At 37.9% G+C, this 22,702-nt stretch overlaps 1 long non-coding RNA gene across 1 annotated transcript; it reads right to left on the bottom strand.

Moving 5' to 3' along the window:
- Positions 1 to 721: 721 nt before the first annotated feature.
- On the bottom strand, positions 722 to 22,375 carry LOC129059965 (uncharacterized). Its single transcript, XR_008526223.2, has 4 exons — positions 22,263 to 22,375; positions 17,284 to 17,376; positions 9,929 to 10,029; positions 722 to 829 (listed from the first exon to the last, which is right to left on the bottom strand). It is a non-coding gene; the product is annotated as an uncharacterized LOC129059965 (long non-coding RNA).
- Positions 22,376 to 22,702: the final 327 nt, after the last annotated feature.

Genomic DNA, 22,702 nt, shown 5'->3' with positions numbered 1-22,702 from the left:
ATAGAGAAAACAAACTGTTTCATATTTATTCCTGGATTGGGGGAAACCATTGCTATCTTTCCCAGAGTTAAATATATTATACCCTAAGGTCTTAAGAACGTACTTACAAAAAAATTAATTCTAATCCTATAACTATGTAGAATAGTGATTTCCAAATTTATGTAACAAACAAATCTTTTTAATTATCTAAAATAAAGGAGAAGTAATCATAAGTTTTGTTTTAGATGTTCTCACTCTCCAAAATAACATCCCTAATCTCTTTTATGCCCATTTTTCTTGAATCAGTTTTTTTCTAAGATCAATTACATTAGTAAACACTTCCACTTTCCAACAGCCCGGAGCATTTGTAGCTGTATCTTCATTAGAACCATTTCGCAGTTCACAAGCTAAGTTCTGAGGTATTTTATCAGAATTCATTAGATCCACAAGAGACTGACAGAATTTCTCATAAATGTTACCTAATGGGTTTAACACTATACCTCAGTAAATGCATATTTTAGTTAACCTATACTTTAAACAGCTTAATTAGAACTTAATTGCTGAACTCTTCCCTAAAAAGTAGTCCTTAATGGAATTCATACAGAGTAGCAGAGTTAAATGAAGTGATTCTGAAAAGTCATTGGGAATCATAGATACCTTATTTAATTGAAGACTTATTAGGATTTCTTGACTATGACACTTTGTCTTTATATCTATTACCATCAAATAAAATAGTATTCACCTTAAATAGATACATAGATTTTTCAGATTATTAATTCATACTATTAAAAAGAGTTGTCTCCAAGATGGCAATCTCTGTCTCAGGGGTACACAAGACAGTCCATATGAGCTGAAAAGAAAATATTTAAATTTTTATTCATTTTATCTTCAAAAAAAGACAATTAAGCTTTATCAATTTTCTAGCATTTAATATTCAGATGAACACTCACATCCTTGCCCATCTGTGTATCACATGGTCACCATCACATATAGGAGATGAGGTGTACTGGGGGAAAAAGTTGCTCCACAATACGGAGGAGTTAAAAGTCATGCCTCACTTGTGCATTTCCTTTTAGTGTAGTAGTAGACATATTGTACTTAAAATGTGACTGGCTATTCAGATTTATAGATAATTTTCTAGTATTAGCTAAAGGACTCTCCTAAACTAGACAAGTAGTTTAAAAACACTCCTCCAAAGACCACAGATTAAATATGATACTTATAATGTAAACATGAATTAACAATAAATGACAAAGCTGACAGTTCTCTTTACATAAAATTTTCCTTGTAAATAGTAATTTGGTGGCCAAAAATAATTTCAATGTATCAAGAGGATTATTTAAAATAGGAATTTAACTGTTAAAATGGCCCTACTGCCCAAAGCAATCTACAGATTCAATGCAATACCTACCAAAATACCAATGACTTTCTTCATTGAAATAGAAAAAAAAATACTAACATTTGCATGGAACCACAAAAAACCCAAAGAGCTAAAACAAGCCTAAGCAAAAAGAACAAAGCTGGAGGCATCACACTACCAGACTTTAAAATATACTACTAAGCTACAGTAACAAAAACAGCATGCTACTAGCATAAAAACAGGCACATAGACCAATGGAACAGAATAGAGAACCTAGACATTAATACACACACCTACAGCCAACAAATTTTTTACAAAGGCAACAACAACATTCATTGAGGAAAGGACAGTCACTTCAATAAATGATGCTAGGAAAACTGGATATTCCTATACAGAAGAATAACGTTGGGCCTCCACCTCTTACCCTATACAAAAATAAACTCAAAATAGATTAAAGACCTAAATGTAAGACGGAAACTATAAAACTGCAAGAAGAAAACACAGGAGAAACTCTTCAGGACATAGGTGTGGGGAAAGATTTTATGAATAAGACCCAAACACATAAGCAAAAGAAAAACCAAAAGTAAACAAATGGGATTATATCAAACTAAAAAATTTCTGCACTGCAAAGAAATCAACAGAGTGGAAAGATAACCTACAGAATGAGAAAATATTTGGAAACTATTCATTTTACAAGAGATTAATATCCAGAATATAAAGGAACTCAAACATCTCAACAACCAAAAAAAAAAAAAAAAAAAGCCAGTTTAAAAACATGGGCAAATGATCTGAACAAACATTTTTCAAAAGAAGACATACAAATAGCCAACAAGTATATGAGAAAACATTTAACATCACTAATCCTCAGGGAAATGCAAATCAAAACCACAAGGAGATATCATCTCACCTCAGAATGACTATTATCAAAAAGACAAAGAATAACAAATGCTGGGAAGGATGTGGAGAAAAGAAAGTGCTTGTACACTGTTGGTGGGAATGTAAACAAATACAGAGAGCAGTATGGAGGTTCCTCAGAAAACTACAATCCCATTACTGGGTACTTATTCAAAGGAAAGGAAATTAGTATTTCAAAGAGACGTCTACATCCCCGTGTTTATTGCAGCACTATTCACAATAGCCAAGATAGGAATCAACCCAAGTGTCCAACAACAGATGAACAGGTAAAGAATATGTGAGGCCAGGCACATTGGCTCATACTTGTAATCTCAGCACTTCTGGAAGCCAAGGTGGGCAGATCACTTGAGGTCAGGAGTTTGAGACCAGCCTGACTAACATGGTAAAACCCTGTCTCTACCAAAAAATACAAAAATTAGCCAGACACAGTGGTGTGTGCCTGTAGTCCTTGCTACTCAGGAGAGGCTGAGGTGGGAGAATTGCAACCTGGGAAGCAGAGGTTGCAGTGAGCCAAGATTGACCACTGCACTCCAGGCTGGGTGATAGAGTGAGACCTTGTCTCAAAAAAAAAAAAAAAGAAAAGAAAAGAAAATGTGGTATATATACCCAATGGAATATTATGCAGCCATCAAAAAGAATGAAACTCTGTCATTGGCTGTAAAACAGATGGAACTAGAAAACATTATATTAAGTAAAATAAGTCAAGCAAAGAAAGACAAATATTGCATTGTTCTAACTCACATGTGGAAATTTAAAAAGTGAATCTCATGAAGACAGTGAAAGATTGGTGGTTATCAAAGACCAGGAGGGGTAGGGAGAGGAAACTATTTAAAAAGGCTGATTAAGGAGTGCAAATATATAGTTAGATAGAAGAAATAATGCTTAGTGTTCGGTAGAACAGTAAAGTGAATATAGTTGACAATAATCTATGGAATATTTCAAAATAGAAGAGAATAATTTGAATGTTCCTAGCATAAAGCAAAGATAAATATTTCATTTAAATATCAAAAAATTGGATATCCCAGTCTCCATGATTTGATCTTTACACATTATATGCATGTATAAAATTATCACATGTACTCAGAAAATATGTACATTATATATCGATAAAAAAATATAAAACATTAAAAAAGTTGAACTCATAGAAGTAAAAGTGGAATAGAGTATACTAGAGGCTGAGAAGAGTGTGGGGAATAGGGAGAGACTTTTCAAAGATACAAAAGTACAGCTAGAAAGGAGGAATAAGTTCTAGTGTTCTATAGCACTGTAGGATGACTATAGTTAATAATATATACTTTCAAACAGCTAGAAGAAAGATACTAAATATTTCCAACATAAAGAAGTAGCAAATGTTTGAGAGGATGGATATGCTAATTATTCTGATATGATTACTATACATTGCATGTATTGAAACATCACTATGTACCCCATAAATATGTATAATTATTATGTGTCAATGACAAACCATTTTTTTTTATTTTTTTTATTATTTTTTCTTTTATTATTATTATTATTATTATTATTATACTTTAGGTTTTATGGTACATGTGCCCAATGTGCAGGTAAGTTACATATGTATACATGTGCCATGCTGGTGCGCTGCACCCACCAACTCGTCATCTAGCATTAGGTATATCTCCCAATGCTATCCCTCCCCCCTCCCCCCAACCCACAACAGTCCCCGAAGTGTGATGTTCCCCTTCCTGTGTCCATGTGTTCTCATTGTTCAATTCCCACCTATGCGTGAGAATATGCGGTGTTTGGTTTTTTGTTTTTGCGACAGTTTACTGAGAATGATGATTTCCACTTTCATCCATGTCCCTACAAAGGACATGAACTCATCATTTTTTATGGCTGCATAGTATTCCATGGTGTATATGTGCCACATTTTCTTAATCCAGTCTATCATTGTTGGACATTTGGGTTGGTTCCAAGTCTTTGCTATTGTGAATAATGCCGCAATAAACATACGTGTGCATGTGTCTTTATAGCAGCACGATTTATAGTCCTTTGGGTATATACCCAGTAATGGGATGGCTAGGTCGAATGGAATTTCTAGTTCTAGATCCCTGAGGAATCGCCACACTGACTTCCACAAGGGTTGAACTAGTTTACAGTCCCACCAACAGTGTAAAAGTGTTCCTATTTCTCCACATCCTCTCCAGCACCTGTTGTTTCCTGACTTTTTAATGATTGCCATTCTAACTGGTGTGAGATGGTATCTCATTGTCGTTTTGATTTGCATTTCTCTGATGGCCAGTGATGGTGAGCATTTTTTCATGTGTTTTTTGGCTGCATAAATGTCTTCTTTTGAGAAGTGTCTGTTCATGTCCTTCGCCCACTTTTTGATGGGGTTGTTTGTTTTTTTCTTGTAAATTTGTTTGAGTTCATTGTAGATTCTGGATATTAGCCCTTTGTCAGATGAGTAGGTTGCGAAAATTTTCTCCCATTTTGTAGGTTGCCTGTTCACTCTGATGGTAGTTTCCTTTGCTGTGCAGAAGCTCTTTAGTTTAATTAGATCCCATTTGTCAATTTTGGCTTTTGTTGCCATTGCTTTTGGTGTTTTAGACATGAAGTCCTTGCCCATGCCTATGTCCTGAATGGTATTGCCTAGGTTTTCTTCTAGGGTTTTTATGGTTTTAGGTCTAACATTTAAGTCTTTAATCCATCTTGAATTGATTTTTGTTTAAGGTGTAAGGAAGGGATCCAGTTTCAGCTTTCTCCATATGGCTAGCCAGTTTTCCCAGCACCATTTATTAAATAGGGAATCCTTTCCCCATTTCTTGTTTTTCTCAGGTTTGTCAAAGATCAGATGGTTGTAGATATGTGGCATTATTTCTGACGGCTCTGTTCTGTTCCATTGATCTATATCTCTGTTTTGGTACCAGTACCATGCTGTTTTGGTTACTGTAGCCTTGTAGTATAGTTTGAAGTCAGGTAGCGTGATGCCTCCAGCTTTGTTCTTTTGGCTTAGGATTCACTTGGTGATGCGGGCTCTTTTTTGGTTCCATATGAACTTTAAAGTAGTTTTTTCCAATTCTGTGAAGAAAGTCATTGGTAGCTTGATGGGGATGGCATTGAATCTGTAAATTAGCTTGGGAAGGATGGCCATTTTCATGATATTGATTCTTCCTACCCATGAGCATGGAATGTTCTTCCATTTGTTTGTATCCTCTTTTATTTCCTTGAGCAGTGGTTTGTAGTTCTCCTTGAAGAGGTCTTTCACATCCCTTGTAAGTTGGATTCCTAGGTATTTTATTCTCTTTGAAGCAATTGTGAATGGGAGTTCACCCATGATTAGGCTCTCTGTTTGTCTGTTATTGATGTATAAGAATGCTTGTGATTTTTGCACATTGATTTTGTATCCTGAGACTTTGCTGAAGTTGCTTATCAGCTTAAGGAGATTTTGGGCTGAGACAATGGGGTTTTCTAGATATACTATCATGTCATCTGCAAACAGGGACAATTTGACTTCCTCTTTTCCTAATTGAATACCCTTGATTTCCTTCTCCTGCCTAATTGCCCTGGCCAGAACTTCCAACACTATGTTGAATAGAAGTGGCGAGAGAGGGCATCCCTGTCTTGTGCCAGTTTTCAAAGGGAATGCTTCCAGTTTTTGCCCATTCAGTATGATATTGGCTGTGGGTTTGTCATAAACAGCTCTTATTATTTTGAGATATGTCCCATCAATTCCTAATTTATTGAGAGTTTTTAGCATGAAGGGTTGTTGAATTTTGTCAAAGGCCTTTTCTGCATCTATTGAGATAATCATGTGGTTTTTTTTTTTATTTTTTATTTTTTATTTTTTATTTTTTTTCTTTTATTATTATTATTATTATTATTATTATAATACTTTAGGTTTTATGGTACATGTGCGCAACGTGCAGGTAAGTTACATATGTATACATGTGCCATGCTGGTGCGCTGCACCCACCAACTCGTCATCTAGCATTAGGTATATCTCCCAATGCTATCCCTCCCCCCTCCCGCCACCCCACAACAGTCCCCAGAGTGTGATTTTTGTCTTTGGTTCTGTTTATATGCTGGATTACATTTATTGATTTGCGTATATTGAACCAGCCTTGCATCCCAGGGATGAAGCCCACTTGATCATGGTGGATAAGCTTTTTGATGTGCTGCTGGATTCGGTTTGCCAGTATTTTATTGAGGATTTTTGCATCAATGTTCATCAAGGATATTGGTCTAATATTCTCTTTTTTTGTTGTGTCTCTGCCAGGCTTTGGTATCAGGATGATGCTGGCCTCATAAAATGAGTTAGGGAGGATTCCCTCTTTTTCTATTGATTGGAATAGTTTCAGAAGGAATGGTACCAGCTCCTCCTTGTACCTCTGGTAGAATTCGGCTGTGAACCCATCTGGTCCTGGACTTTTTTTGGTTGGTAAGCTATTGATTATTGCTACAATTTCAGCTGCTGTTATTGGTCTATTCAGAGATTCAACTTCTTCTTGGTTTAGTCTTGGGAGGGTGTATGTGTTGAGGAATTTATCCAATTCTTCCAGATTTTCTAGTTTATTTGCATAGAGGTGTTTGTAATATTCTCTGATGGTAGTTTGTATTTCTGTGGGATCAGTGGTGATATCCCCTTTATCATTTTTTATTGCATCTATTTGATTCTTCTCTCTTTTTTTCTTTATTAATCTTGCTAGTGGTCTATCAATTTTGTTGATCCTTTAAAAAAACCAGCTCCTGGATTCATTTATTTTTTGAAGGGTTTTTTGTGTCTCTATTTCCTTCAGTTCTGCTCTGATTTTAGTTATTTCTTGCCTTCTGCTAGCTTTTGAATGTGTTTGCTCTTGCTTTTCTAGTTCTTTTAATTGTGATGTTAGGGTGTCAATTTTGGATCTTTCCTGCTTTCTCTTGTGGGCATTTAGTGCTATAAATTTCCCTCTACACACTGCTTTGAATGCATCACAGAGATTCTTGTATGTTGTGTCTTGGTTCTCGTTGGTTTCAAAGAACATCTTTATTTCTGCCTTCATTTCGTTATGTACCCAGTAGTCATTCAGGAGCAGGTTGTTCAGTTTCCATGTAGTTGAGCAGTTTTGAGTGAGATTCTTAATCCTGAGTTCTAGCTTGATTGCACTGTGATCTGAGAGACAGTTTGTTACAATTTCTGTTCTTTTACATTTATTGAGGAGAGCTTTACTTCCAAGTACGTGGTCAATTTTGGAATAGGTGTGGTGTGGTGCTGAAAAAAATGTATATTCTGTTGATTTGGGGTGGAGAGTTCTGTAGATGTCTATTAGGTCCGCTTGGTGCAGAACTGAGTTCAATTCCTGGGTATCCTTGTTGACTTTCTGTCTCGTTGATCTGTCTAATGTTGACAGTGGGGTGTTAAAGTCTCCCATTATTAATGTGTGGGAGTCTAAGTCTCTTTGTAGGTCACTGAGGACTTGCTTTATGAATCTGGGTGCTCCTGTATTGGGTGCATATATATTTAGGATAGTTAGCTCTTCTTGTTGAATTAATCCCTTTACCATTATGTAATGGCCTTCTTTGTGTCTTTTGATCTTTGCTGGTTTAAAGTCTGTTTTATCAGAGACTAGGATTGCAACCCCTGCCTTTTTTTGTTTTCCATTTGCTTGGTAGATCTTCCTCCATCCTTTTATTTTGAGCCTATGTGTGTCCCTGCACGTGAGATGGGTTTCCTGAATACAGCACACTGATGTGTCTTGACTCTTTATGCAATTTGCCAGTCTGTGTCTTTTAATTGGAGCATTTAGTCCATTTACATTTAAAGTTAATATTGTTATGTGTGAATTTGATCCTGTCATTATGATGTTAGCTGGATATTTTGCTCGTTAGTTGATGCAGTCTCTTCCTAGTCTCAATGGTCTTTACATTTCGGTATGATTTTGCAGTGGCTGGTACCGGTTGTGCCTTTCCATGTTTAGCGCTTCCTTCAAGAGCTCTTTTAGGGCAGGCCTGGTGGTGACAAAATCTCTCAGCATTTGCTTGTCTGTAAAGTAGTTTATTTCTCCTTCACTTATGAAGCTTAGTTTGGCAGGATATGAAATTCTGGGTTGAAAATTCTTTTCTTTAAGAATGTTGAATATTGGCCCCCACTCTCTTCTGGCTTGTAGGGTTTCTGCCGAGAGATCTGCTGTTAGTCTGATGGGTTTCCCTTTGAGGGTAACCCGTCCTTTCTCTCTGGTTGCCCTTAACATTTTTTCCTTCATTTCAACTTTGGTGAATCTGACAATTATGTGTCTTGGAGTTGCTCTTCTCGAGGAGTATCTTTGTGGTGTTCTCTGTATTTCCTGAATCTGAATGTTGGCCTGCCTTGCTAGACTGGGGAAGTTCTCCTGGATAATATCCTGCAGAGTGTTTTCCAACTTGGTTCCATTCTCCCCATCACTTTCAGGTACACCAATCAGACGTAGATTTGGTCTTTTCACATAGTCCCACATTTCTTGGAGGCTTTGCTCATTTCTTTTTATTCTTTTTTCTCTAAACTTCCCTTCTCTCTTCATTTCATTCATTTCATCTTCCAGGGCTGATACCCTTTCTTCCATTTGATTGCATCGGCTCCTGAGGCTTCTGCATTCTTCACGTAGTTCTCGAGCCTTGGTTTTCAGCTCCATCAACTCCTTTAAGCACTTCTCTGTATTGGTTATTCTAGTTATACATTCTTCTAAATTTTTTTCAAAGTTTTCAACTTCTTTGCCTTTGGTTTGAATATCCTCCCGTAGCTCGGTGTAATTTGATCGTCTGAAGCCTTCTTCTCTCAGCTCGTCAAAGTCATTCTCCGTCCAGCTTTGTTCCGTTGCTGGTGAGGAACTGCGTTCCTTTGGAGGAGGAGAGGTACTCTGGTTTTTAGAGTTTCCAGTTTTTCTGCTCTGTTTTTTCCCCATCTTTGTGGTTTTATCTACTTTTGGTCTTTGATGATGGTGATGTACAGATGGGTTTTTGGTGTGGATGTCCTTTCTGTTAGTTTTCCTTCTAAGAGACAGAACCCTCAGCTGCAGGTCTGTTGGAGTACCTGGCCGGCCGTGTGAGGTGTCAGTCTGCCCCTGCTGGGGGGTGCCTCCCAGTTAGGCTGCTCGGGGTTCAGGGGTCAGGGACCCACTTGAGGAGGCAGTCAGCCCGTTCTCAGATCTCCAGCTGCGTGCTGGGAGAACCACTGCTCTCCTCAAAGCTGTCAGACAGGGACATTTAAGTCTGCAGAGGTTACTGCTGTCTTTTTGTTTGTCTGTGCCCTGCCCCCAGAGGTGGAGCCTACAGAGGCAGGCAGGCCTCCTTGAGCTGTGGTGGGCTCCACCCAGTTCAAGCTTCCAGGCTGCTTTGTTTACCTAAGTGAGCCTGGGCAATGGCGGGCGCCCCTCCCCCAGCCTCGCTGCCGACTTGCTGTTTGATCTCAGACTGCTGTGCTAGCAATCAGCGTGACTCCGTGGGCGTAGGACCCTCTGAGCCAGGTGCGGGCTATACTCTCCTGGGGCACCGTTTCCTAAGCCCGTCGGAAAAGCACAGTATTCGGGTGGGAGTAGCCCGATTTTCCAGGTGCTGCCTGTCACCCCTGGAAGGGGAACTCCCTGACCCCTTGCGCTTCCCGAGTGAGGCAATGCCTCGCCCCTTCTTCGGCTGGCACACGGTGCACTCACCCACTGATCTGCACCCACTGTCTGGCACTCCCTAGTGAGATGAACACGGTACCTCAGATGGAAATGCAGAAATCACCCATCTTCTGCGTGGCTCGCGCTGGGAGCTGTAGACCGGAGCTGTTCCTATTCGGCCATCTTGGCTCCTCCCCATCCCTACAAACCATTTTTAAAGGAAAAAATAAAATATGAATTTACATTTACTATGGTTAACAATTACCTTTGTCTTAACTGTTTGTCACACCATAAGCTATTAACAAATGATACTATCAAGATATTTGAAACAAGGCCAGGTGCACTGGCTCATGCCTGTAATCCCAGTGCTTTGAGAGGCCAAAGCAGGAGGATCGCTTGAGGCCTGCAGTTCAAGGCTGCAGTGAGCTACGATTGTGCCACTGCACTCTAGCTTGGGTAACACAGGTAGACTCCATCCCTTAAAAAAAAAATACACACACACACATATACATGGGCAAAATATTTAAAATACATTTAGCTTCTTTTTAAATTATTGTACATATTTTTAATGTACATATATTAGCATAATGGTAAGTATATTTAATGTATAAATACATATATATAATATATATAAAGATATTTGGGGAGTGCATGCTCAAAGTATTTTACCAACACATGAGTTGATAAAATAGTTTATAGATCATTAACCTAACAAGTGGCAGAAAGAAGAGAGATGGTAGAAAACCTCAAGTAACCCACAAATAAAGTATATATACCATTGGGATGTGTTTTCTTGTTTTCATAATTATTCTGAATACAAGTGTGGTTTATGCTTTGGGAGTATACACAAAGCAAAAATTAATAACAAAATCCCATATTGAAGATTTGATTTAGAGAAAACTTAGAAGTTCTTAAATACCCTTTTTATCTTTCCTTCTTTAACACATTTCTTCATTGTTCAGTTCAGACTGAATTAGTAATTGCTCCTGAGAGCTAGAAAAAAACAGCAATTTGAGTTGTAATACAATGAAGTTCTTCTATCTGTTTCTGGTTTAAGGGAAGCTAGGGCTATTTATTCCAAACTAAAATATGTCCTGAGAAACCAGGGACATAACGGAAGGAAAATATCTCTGTACTAATTTTACTAGCCATGCTTGAAATCACAGCTCTGCCCACAGTGCCTGTGGTGGGGTGAAAGAATTTTCACTAACAATAGCACCTCAAAGGAAGATTCAACTGATAGTTGCCGTCACCTGTGAGCAGAAAAGAGAGAACTTTCTTCATAAGTTAAAGATGTAACTAAAAGACCAAACACTGTAACTCTACTGTTAACAAAAACTCGAGATTATCATGAAATTCAAAACCAAGACACCCGTGAGCCACCTACCACCTGATTGAATATCTCATTCTTTTACAGAAGTTTAAATATTCTGTGAGCTGACCTGTTCACTTTTTTATGAGTTTTCCCTAAGGGTAAATCTTTAGTGGAAATAATCTGATGGACGACTCCTACTTCAAGAGTGGCAAAAAGCCTCAGAGAAGTTCCCTAGCATGTGAAAGCTATCTTTTCTTGTCTTCTATAATTTTAGAAGGTATTTTAAAGATGTTCCTGGGATCAGACTTTATGTGCAACATGTCACGAAAGAGTGAATACTGATGATCAAACTGCTCTTCTAAAATGTATCATAAAATCAGGTTTATAGTAAATGTTCTTCAGACCATTAGCTACCATAATTCTCCAGTCCTTTTCTTAGCTGTTTTATTAATAGTGTACAATCTTCATTACTACTAACTGTTACGTGTTAAAAACAGACCCATCTACCATAAGCCACATCTCCTCCCACTCCCTGTTTTACAAGATACCCATAAATACCCTTAAAACCCATCTGTTCTGTCTGGGATGCTCAAGGGTCCTCCCTCCCACAGCGAAGAAAAAGGAGCTCAATGGCCTCTTCTGGATTTTTCAATTACTAGAGCTTAGTATGCCTTAAGACACAGCCTGGAATTATAATTAATTTGGTTAAATTTTTAAAATTAATCCCCTGGTAATTTGCTGTGCAGAAGAAGGAAATTCACATTCACAAAGAACAGAGAAAGTGGAAGAAAACTCCAGAAAAAAAGGAAGTCTTTTCCCTCTTTCATGATTACTTTTGAAGTCAATGTCATCTCATAAAATCCACTTAGTAAAACTGACAGCAATAAGTATGTTTTGCCTTGAGGCTCTGTCTTGTGCTATCAGGAGTAAATGGAGGTACCTTCTAAAGGTCTCTGACAATCCCATAGGAAATTTTTCTGCTTCCTCTCTGAAGCCCAGTGGGAAAGGCTCATGGAAGTTCAGCTGAACCATATTGCTTATGTGATGAGGATGGACAGCAGGAGGACAGTGAAGCCATTCTGCAGAGTGGATGTCAAATAATCAAAGAGAAGACAGTGGGAACTCTAAGGACGCAGGGGATACCATCTAAGGCAAAGTGACATTGATATCAACATCTAGGAAATGATAGAGGCAGATAAATAGCTCAGGCAAGAAAAAAGAGATGGGATGACCCAGTTTAAGCAAAAAGTAATTTGCTAATCACAAAGTAAAGAAATAATACAATAGGCTCCTCTCTCCACTCACACACAGCAGGTATAGCCGTTATCCAGATAAAGCAGTAGACAGAAAAGGAGATCAACTGCAATGTGACTGGTACTGAAACCACAGAGCGCTGCTTCCGAACAAGAGCTCACCCCAAAGAAAAATTGGCAGACAGTGCCACCTGCAGAGGAAAGATATATCTTCTGCAGGCACTAGCTCTCCAAAGCTGACAGGCTGATATATTCTGCTGAATAAATCGAAAAACTTTCAAGAGGTCTAAGAAAGGTAGTCTGAAGTAGACTGCACTGCAGGGATCCAATCAAGTTAAGAATATCAGGAGCCTGTGGCAACATCCACACCAGGAAAAAAGACTCGTAACCTCTCGAGTTAAGTGCAAATAAGAAAATAGCATGGTGGGTTTCATTTCTTTGCGTATGTTGTGTGTGTGTGTGTGCGCACCCGCGCGCGTGTGTGTAACTGTATGTTGTGATTTTTTAAAGGACACAAAACTGCAAAACTGTTCTTTCCATATAAGGATTAAATCAGGCATGAGAAGTATTTTTTCCTGGAACAGAAAACAAGTGTGTTATTTTCTCCTAGAATTTTTAGGCTTTTTGACTCCACATGGAACTGACTTTCCCTTCTCCAGGATCTCCTCAATCCCTGCCTCCTCCACAAATCTTTTCCAATGGATACAGCCCTAATTGTTCATAGCTCTCTCTCTACTAGTAACTTACTTATTGCTTGAACCATTCAATGTGGAACTTAATTGAATACTATCTTACTTTCTTCTAATTGCTTACTACCTGTAAATTTAACCTCCCAAACAAGACTACAAGATCCCCGAGAGCAAGGATTATGTCCAACATGTATATCCTGTTCCCTTCAGCTAGGCTGAGTATATATATATACATATATACATATATACATATATATACACATATATACATATATACATATATATACACATATATACATATTTGCATATATACATACATATATACATATTTGCATATATACATACATATATACATATATATATTATATACATATATATATATATATATATGTAGAATTTATCTCCTGTCATCTTATCTGAGGAGGGTGGGAAAGGCCTCCTGGTGCACAAAGGTCCCTCTACCCTGTGTTTATTTTCTTTAAACCAAAGAATTCACTCATTTAGATTAAGAAATTAGCCCAATTATAGTATTAACAATCCCTGGGATGATTTCTCCACTTAGCTCTTCTGTAGTGATACGCAAAATAATAGTTTGGGACGTCAAGGCCTGGATTTGATTCTCAACTCCATCACTTCCTAATGACATGATCTTGACAAGTTATTCACATCTCCATAAAATTTGCTTATCTATAAAATGAGGAAATAACATTCTACTCATGGTTATGTGACAACTAAAAAAAAAAAAGCATGTAAAATTTAGCCCATAGTAAGCACTTAGTAAATGCTAGCTTTTTAAAACAATAATAATAAATAGTAACAATAAGTACTGAGATATACACTGAAAAGTGTGAGATTCAACCCTACTTGCAAGCTGACAAGGGAGCCTGTCACAGTTTCAGGGAAGCTGGGAAAAGTCACTAGACTATTAAGTCAGACAATGGGCTTTGTTAGAGAAGGGACAGTAGCATGAGCAAAGTTCCATTTATCCCCCAAAGTCCCACAAGGGTTGGGTCACAGTTAAGGCACTTTGAGCCTAGGACACTCAAATCTTATATAATGGGCTGCAAGCAAACTGGCCCAACATTTGTTCTGAAGGTGAACATTATCCTTATTATACTAATTAGTAATCATGCATGCTCTCTGCTTCAGAGGAAGACACTATAACTTCTAGGGCTATTTACTATATAAACATCCTTAAAAAAATAGTCCAGAACAAAGACTATCAGTCTCTGTTCTCAATATGTGCAGGAAACAAGCAATCCAGAGAATTGCCTTCCAACAAAACTTAGCTCCTACTAGCAAGGGCCTTACAATCTGCAGGAAAAGATAGACAACTAAATTTCAAAACTGAGAGATAGGGAAATAGTGCTATTTTAAAAATCATTAATATAATAAATGCATACAATCTTAAAATACCATATAACTATAAAAGACAGTGAAGCCATATATTTACTAACATGAAAATTGTTTATGATATATTGTTTGTTGCAGAAAGTGGTCTAAGAAGCAAGTATAGTATACTCCCATTCATATGTACAGGTAAATCCGATAAATCATTGACATGGGATATTGCAAATAATCAATAGATAATTTCATTTATATAAAATATTAAACTTATGATATGTAATATTTATAAATACTGTCCTGGAATGATATAAAGTCCAACATGCTGTGAACTTAAGAACTATGCACAAAAAGTTATCTTAAAAAGACAGGGAATCCAGGCAGGCTTCCTAGAGAAAGTAGTTATTAAGTGAAATTTCAATGAAATGTAAAAAGTAGGAAGAGAATTTAAAGTAGAAGACAGTTGTGAACACACTGAACTTGGAATAGCATGATGGATTCATAAAATAGTATAAAACTATCCATAAAACTGCATGTTGTCTGGAGTAACCAGGATAAAAGATAAATACAAAAAAATTGTAGAAAGTAGGGTAAAAAGGTAGACACGGGTCAGATAAAAGTAGCAGCCAATAATGTATTCCAAAAGGTGAGGAGGTGGTAGAAGGCATCTACCTCAGAGTACATCTACAGCAGGCTCCACTCTAAGAGACAAATTCATTGCTGTGTACATGCAGCTGCTTGATGAAAAGGGATTGGACTTAGAGCCTCTCCAGTACCCTCCATCCCTGAACTACATTCATCCAACAGGTACAGGTTGCCTCCACTAGGATTACCCCTGGCACAACAGACTTGTCATGTCCAAAATGATATACATTACCTCCTCTGTCACCCAAATCAAAACCCAAAAGGGTCTTTCTAGAGTTCTTCCTAGAACTCCACTACTAGTTCTTCCTATTAGTGGAAGAGTTTTTCTCACCACTTATCCCCTCCCCACCCCTCACCCCACACACAGGCCAGTCAGACACATTTTCTTTCCCCCAAATCCACCACCACTGCCTTAGCTCAGTCTCTCACCATGCCTCTCTAGATGCTTGCAGTAGCCTCCCTCCAGGTCTCTTAGCCTCCCTTCCCAAGCCCTCTAGTCTATATTCCACACTGCCACCAGAGTGGAAGTGCTAATTTGCTTGTTTCTCTCTTAAAAATCCTGTAATGGTTCACCAACATCTACAGGGTAAAGTCTACATTCTTTATCATGCCATACAAGCTCATTCATAATCTGGCCCTTCCTACCTTTCTAGCCTTGCCCTGACTGCCACCCTTAAGCACTCCACCGTCATGACATTTGAAACTATAGAGGTTCCTCAGAATACATCATGTTCTTCTGATCCTTTTTATCTTCTCACAGGCACAGCCTCTGCCCAGAAAGTCCTCTTTCCTTATGATACCCCCAGTTCTTTCCTTGGCCATCTAAGAAACGATTCACTTTTCAAGGCCTAGATGAAGTATCAACCCCTTAGGGATCCTCTCCTGATCAGTTAAGCGCTTCTTCCTGTGCAAGCATCTAGTGTCGTAAGCAGCTAATAACTGATACATTACAAATATAGCAACTGAAACACTGCTTTAATTATATTTATATGTCTCTTTGATATAAATCTTTATTAGGTTGTGAAACCCTTAAAGGTAGGGTAAGATCTTATTCTTTGCATTTTTATTGCTCACCATGTAACGAAGACTTTATAAATGTTGGATAAATAATTGGCTAGATATATGGATGAATGGATGGTTTCTAGTTATTTGTCTATATTAACACAACTCAAGTTGCTAAAAGAAATTTTACAATAGAAGAGGCTTTCAAAATGGAAATATACTTTCTTAGTTCTAGCGCCTCAGTGGCTTAATCTCTTCTTTTTAAATACACACACACACACACACACACACGTGCACGCACACACACACAGACACACAGAGTAAATTGTCTTAAAGGGAAGGTCTTGTTAGACAATATGCTTAGCATTCACCAAAGACACTAATCCTAATAAAGATTTAAAGAATATATTTAGCTAACAACAATTCCATTTATCAAGTGCTTACAATGAGCCTTATGTATCTTATCTTATACATAACAGCACCCTGTGAATTTGATACTACTCCCATTTTACAGATGAGGGAACTGCCTCTTAGAGCATATGAAGGACACATAGCTAAGGAAAGGACAAACTGGAATCTAAAACCATGAATCCCTGACACAAAGTAAATGCTTTGATCCACTGATAGAATTAAATTATCAAAATTTCCATTGTGCCAAACAGATAAGATGTGACCTTCTCTTTAATAATTATGTAAACAGTTTCAGTATTTTCTTGGATGTGTTAAAGATAGGATTTAACCAAGAGCTCTGCTATGAATACAGCAGGAAGCAATAGACAAAGTAGTCAATATTAAAATTCATTTTCATGCTACACACAGTTTATACTGCCCCATTTATAGTTTTTTTAAAAAGATGAGTTTGCCAACAATAATCTGTAATATTTCTGCAGTGAATATGAATAAGACAGCAATGTTTCTATTGTAGGCCATGTTTTCTTAAGTGTTTTCAAACAATCCAAAAACATTTCTACTAGGTTAGAGAAGAGAATTGTCAGTTAATATTGTCATAACAGTTTTTCACGTTTAAGAAACGTTTTTTTTTCTGTTTCCCTATCATAAGAAGGAAGCATACAAAAAGTTGGAGCTTAGCTACACTGTGGAGAACCTTTTATATAGAATTTGGTTTGCTCAGTTTTGTCTCACATAACTGCTTAGAATATTGAAAATTATTCAAAACTCAAACTAAGAAGAAACATCTACACTTTACCTTTAAGGATGCTGTGTTAGGCAGTCCCAGGGGGGCCCCCAGTGCTCCTTGCTTCCTGGTATGTATAGTTCCTTCCCAATCCTCAGGGTTGATCTGTGTGACCAAAGGAATACAGAAGTTATAATATGCAACTTCAAAGGCTAGGTCATAAAACACATTTTGGTTCCTTTCTCTTTTTCCTTCTCTTAACTCACTCACTCTGGGAGAAGCTAGCTGCCATGGCATGAGGCTAGCTGCCTCTCAAGCAGCCCTATGGAGAGATCAACATTTAAGGGACTGAGGCTTCCTCCCAACAGCCAGTGAGGCACTAAGACCTCCAGCCAACAGCCATGCAAGCGAGCCACCATGCAATTGATCCTCTAGCCCCAGTCAACATCTCAATAACTACAGCCCTTCTGGATATCTTGACTGCAATCACACAAGACGCTAAACCAAAGTCACCCAGCTTAGATACTCCCAAAACCTGACTCTTGAAAACTGTGTGAGAAAATAAAGATTTTTTTTTTGTTTTAAGCTGCCACATTTGGTGAAAGTTTGTCCAACAGCAATACACGCATAATAAAGACACTATTCAGAAGTCCCATACAACACTTCTGCTTGAATGCTATTGCTCAAAGATGTAGCTTCCCAGCCACAATTTGATAAATGTTATTAATAGAATAGGAAAAGTAGTCTTTATTCTAGGTGACCATGCATCCTGTTAAAAATAAGGACTTTTATTACCAAGGAAAACGGGAAGAGGACAAGAGATATTAAGAGAGAAGTAGCAGCCTGTGGGAGATATACTGATAGCCCCCAATTAACCACACCTCCCAATATTCACACCCAATTAAAGTTCCCTCCCATGTGGGCTTGGCCATATATTTGCCTTGATCAATGGAATATTTGCAAACATGATACAAGCAGAGGCTTATACATCAGCTCACTCCCTCTTAAGAGTCTTACTGCCATCTGTAAGGAGGTACTAGCTATCCTGCTAAAGAAAGAGGCCATGTGACAAACCAAGATGTCCCAATCAAGCTCTCAGATGAATACGGCTGCATGAGTGATCCCAGTCAACCCTATGTGTGATAAAAGAATCACTGCAGAACCACAAGAAAGAATCAATGTTGTTTGAAGACCCTAAATTTGGAGGTAGCTGGACACAAAATAGATAACTGAAATGCAACCCTATCACATACAAAATACTTTACCTGGAAACTTGAAAAACTGTAAAGTGTTTCTAAAATAAAGGGCATTTTGATTCTGTCAGACAATAGGGTATCTGATATCCTTGATTTCAATCAGATAAAGCCATTGACATGTAATTGAATCATACAATTAATGATTCTTACAATAGAAGGACTGAATTTTACAGATATGGAAATTATCATTCTTATACTACGGCTAACTAATGCTTGGACTTTCTCTAAAACATCATTTCTTAAACTGTAGTTTGAGGTCCATTGATTGATTTCAGGGGCCACATGAAAAAGATGCCTATTTTGTCTTTAATTTTTTCTGAATAGTTTAAAACATAACTTTGTAATAAGTATTTCATTTACAAGACATTAAGTTAAAGTATTGTTAACTCTAGATAACTTAGAATGTCAGTACACTATTTGTACTATACATGGTCAGTTCATACACAATCCATCATTGTTTCCATGCTAAGATAGCTAGACTAATTTTTATTTTAAAATAACTAAAGAGGGCCGGGCACGGTGGCTCACACCTGTAATCCCAGCACTTTAGGATGCCGAGGTGGGCAGATCACGAGGTCAGAAGATCGAGAACATCCTGGCTAACACGGTGAAACCCCGTCTCTACTAAAAAATACAAAAAATTAGGCATGGTGGCAGGTGCCTGTAGTCCCAGCTTCTCAGGAGGCTGAGGAAGGAGAATGGCGTGAACCCGGGAGGCGGAGCTTGCAGTGAGCCGAGATGCATCACTGCACTCCAGCCTGGCTGACAAAGCGAGACTCTGTCTCATATAAATAAATACATAAATAGAACCTAAACTATCATTATATTTATGGACAGATGATTTTTACAAATTTATGTTACAGACTCTAGCTGTAAATTGCCGGAAAAATAAAGTATAAAATTTCCATACCCTTAGATTTTACTTACATAGTTCAACATAAATTGAAAAAAAGTCTCAGTTATTTTGGTGTTAAGAGACTTTTATTCTAATAAAAATATGGGGCCAACAAAATTCAAAGGAGCACCTAATGTATGTCCGTAATACATTAGAAAATGTGAATCTTTGTGAAAAGAAGGCTGGATTTTACTAAATCTTGGATTTGCCCCAATGCAAAAATCTTGTCTTGAAGTATTTGAAAAGAAGCCCACATGACTGAAAAGCTCTCTTTGAAATCATGTATTCTGTTCTGTTATGTGGAGCAGAAAAATGTAAATGAAGCAGTGTCCTTGTCAAATAATGTCCCTGACTCCATGAAGCAGGTTATGAATTACAGGCAGCTATGCCGTTTGCCTACACCTGAATGAAACCATCCAGAGCTTTTAGTGCAGAAAAATCCTTGGTTCCTTACATAATACACACTGATTTGATAAGATTCTTTTGGATATTTTAAAGGCTATATTCAAAACAGCAAAATAGTTTTTTGCCAAGAAAATATCTGACTGGAAAAAAAATCATGATACTCTTTCAGAGGCTGAGCCATAATTCTAATTTTCCTCCTTTGTTAAAGAAGCAGCTTCACACATTACTGGGGTTTGTTTCTTCCAATAGCATCACACCCTAGTATCAAAGACTGCTAATATCCCTAAAAAAATCCTCATATCGATCTCACTGAAAATCTTTAATATGAACAAATACAAGGCTTCTACTACACAGAAGTTCATTGATATTTAAGAGGATATAGCGTAAAGAGGCAACAGAACTGGATTTCTATCCCAAATTGCTCATTTACTAGTTGGGCGATCTTGAACAACTTCCGTAACTCCTCTGAGTCTAGAGTTTTCCCATCTGTAAAGTGATAATTGCATCTACCTAAAAATGCATGGTAACAATCAAATATGATAATATATAAATAGATCTAGCAATGTCTGGTATTCAGTAAATGTTGGGTTGCTTTAAACTGAATAAGCATCTCAAAACCTTTCTTGTTCATTCTTCTAAGGCTCCAACTCTAAATTTTCCCAGTGGGCAAAGAGCTTTTTTCCTGAGGCCTCATTTCTAGTATCTATGGTGCTTCCAAGACTAGCAAAACAAAGTTTCTCCTAGAACCACCTGACAAGAGGACCACTTTTCTCAAGATCAGCCTATGGCTTCTGTGGAAAAACTACCAGTTACCTCTCTCCCCACTCAGAACAGAGCACTATTTCCACTCACAGCCCAGTCTATGCTCTTAACTGCTCCCTCACAGTATTTAAGACAGCCTATTCACTTAACAAGGCAAAGTTTTTCTCTGAGTTATGAACAGTTCTCCTCTAATGAGCAGAGCTACTCCAACTCTACATCTGTCATTCTAATTTTTATTCAGTTAGCGTCTGACATCTACTAATCTAATCATCCTTTATGCATATGGATATTGGGTTATTATTACACGTAAGAAATGCAATACTCATTTGAATGCTTACTTTAATAAGTGTTTAAGGTAATTCATTACACCATCTGCAGATTTTACAACCCACTATTTGACTATTGAGTAATTCTGTTGTTTTTAACTAGCATTCATTGAGTGTTTTATACTTTACCAAACACTTTCTAATATTGATTTGATCTTTAAAAAAATCCTATGTGGTAGGTAAGCCAGATATTATTAGTCTCCCTTTTTTTAGATGAGGGACAGAAAGTTTAAGTCAACTGGCTAAAGCCATGTGGCAATTCCACTGACAAATAAACTAAATCCTACGTCTTTTGGCTTAAAACCTGTAACTTTTCCACTGTAATATGCTGTCTTCCAGTGTCACTGAGTACTATCTTTTATCTAATTGGCAATAAAAATAGTCACAACAAAAGGAAGCCTCTGAAGTCAGCATCAGGGTAAGTGTATCAAACCAAATGATTCAGCCAGGTGTGGCAGCTCACATCTGTAATCCAAGCACTTTGGGAAGCCAAGGTGGGAGGATTGCTTGAGACAAAACTCCTGTTTGAGATCAACCTGGGCAACACAGTGAGACCCTGTCTCTACAAAACATAAAAATAAAGAAAATAGCTGGGTGTGGTGGTGCACACCTGTGATCCCAGCTACTCCAAAGACAGAAGTGGGAAGATAGCTTGAACCTGGAAGGTCAAGGTCGCAGTGAGCTATGATTGTGTCACTGCATTTAGCGTGGGAATCAGAGTGAGACTGTTTCCAAAAAAAAAAAAAAAGTGATTAAAGGAAGCAAACCTGTACCAAGAAACACTTTCTTTCATTTAAAATGGTACAACCTTTATAAAAGTAAAAATGTAAAAAAATTGTTTTTTAGGTTATAAAAATTATACATGGTAATTATAGGAAATATAAATAAGAAAACAAAAATCACCTGGATGTTATTTTGAGTGTATTGGATACCTATTGAGCATTTTGTATATGCAAAAGATGTGATGTGATTTATCTTTTTAAACCACCCGGTGGCTGCTCTGTGGAGAATGGTGAAGAGCCTGAGAGGCAGAGAGAACGAGTTAGGGGGCTACTGCAGATCCAGGAGAGAAATGAGGGAGGCTTGGACCAGATAGGAGCACTATGGGTGCTAAAATATGACATATCTAGAACTGGAGCATTGTTTGAAGGTACAGCTGATGAAGCATCTATGGAATGTGAGCAAAAGAAAGAAGCCAAGAATAATTTAGGATTTTGACCTGAGAAAAGGTTGCACAATGGGGATCATTTGGCCCAACAGAAGAGAGAGAGTAGCAGATTTTTCAGAAGGAAGTTGAGAATTGTTTTGAATGTGTTAAGGTGGTGTATTAGTCCATTTTCACGCTGCCAATAAAGACATACCCGAGACTGGGCAATTTACAAAAGAAAAACGTTTACTTGGACTTACAGTTCTACGTGGCTGGGGAAGCCTCACAATCATGGAGGAGGGTAAGGAAAAGCAAATCCCAACTTACATGGATGGCAGCGGGCAAAGAGAGAATGAGGAAGACGGAAAAGCGGAAACCACTGATAAAACCATCAGATCTCGCGAGATTTATTTACTACCACGAGAACAGTATAGGGGAACCCGCTCCCATGATTCATTTATCTCCCACAAGGTTTCTCCCTCAACACGTGAGAATTAAGGAAGTACAATTCAAGATGCGATTTGCGTGGGGACACACAGCCAAACCATATCAGGTGGCTATTCATGTGGACTGTCCAGTGGCCAGTTGGATGGATAAGCCAAGAAGGCAGAGGAGGGGTGGGGCACAAGATAGAAATGTGGACGTATCATTATTATATCACTCTGTCTCACTGCACTGATGCAGCTTGAAATTTGTCTCA

This window comes from Pongo abelii, chromosome 5, assembly GCF_028885655.2.
Source record: "Pongo abelii isolate AG06213 chromosome 5, NHGRI_mPonAbe1-v2.0_pri, whole genome shotgun sequence".
NCBI classification, from domain to species: Eukaryota; Metazoa; Chordata; class Mammalia; order Primates; family Hominidae; genus Pongo; species Pongo abelii.
This window is presented reverse-complemented; position numbering and strand designations above follow the sequence as displayed.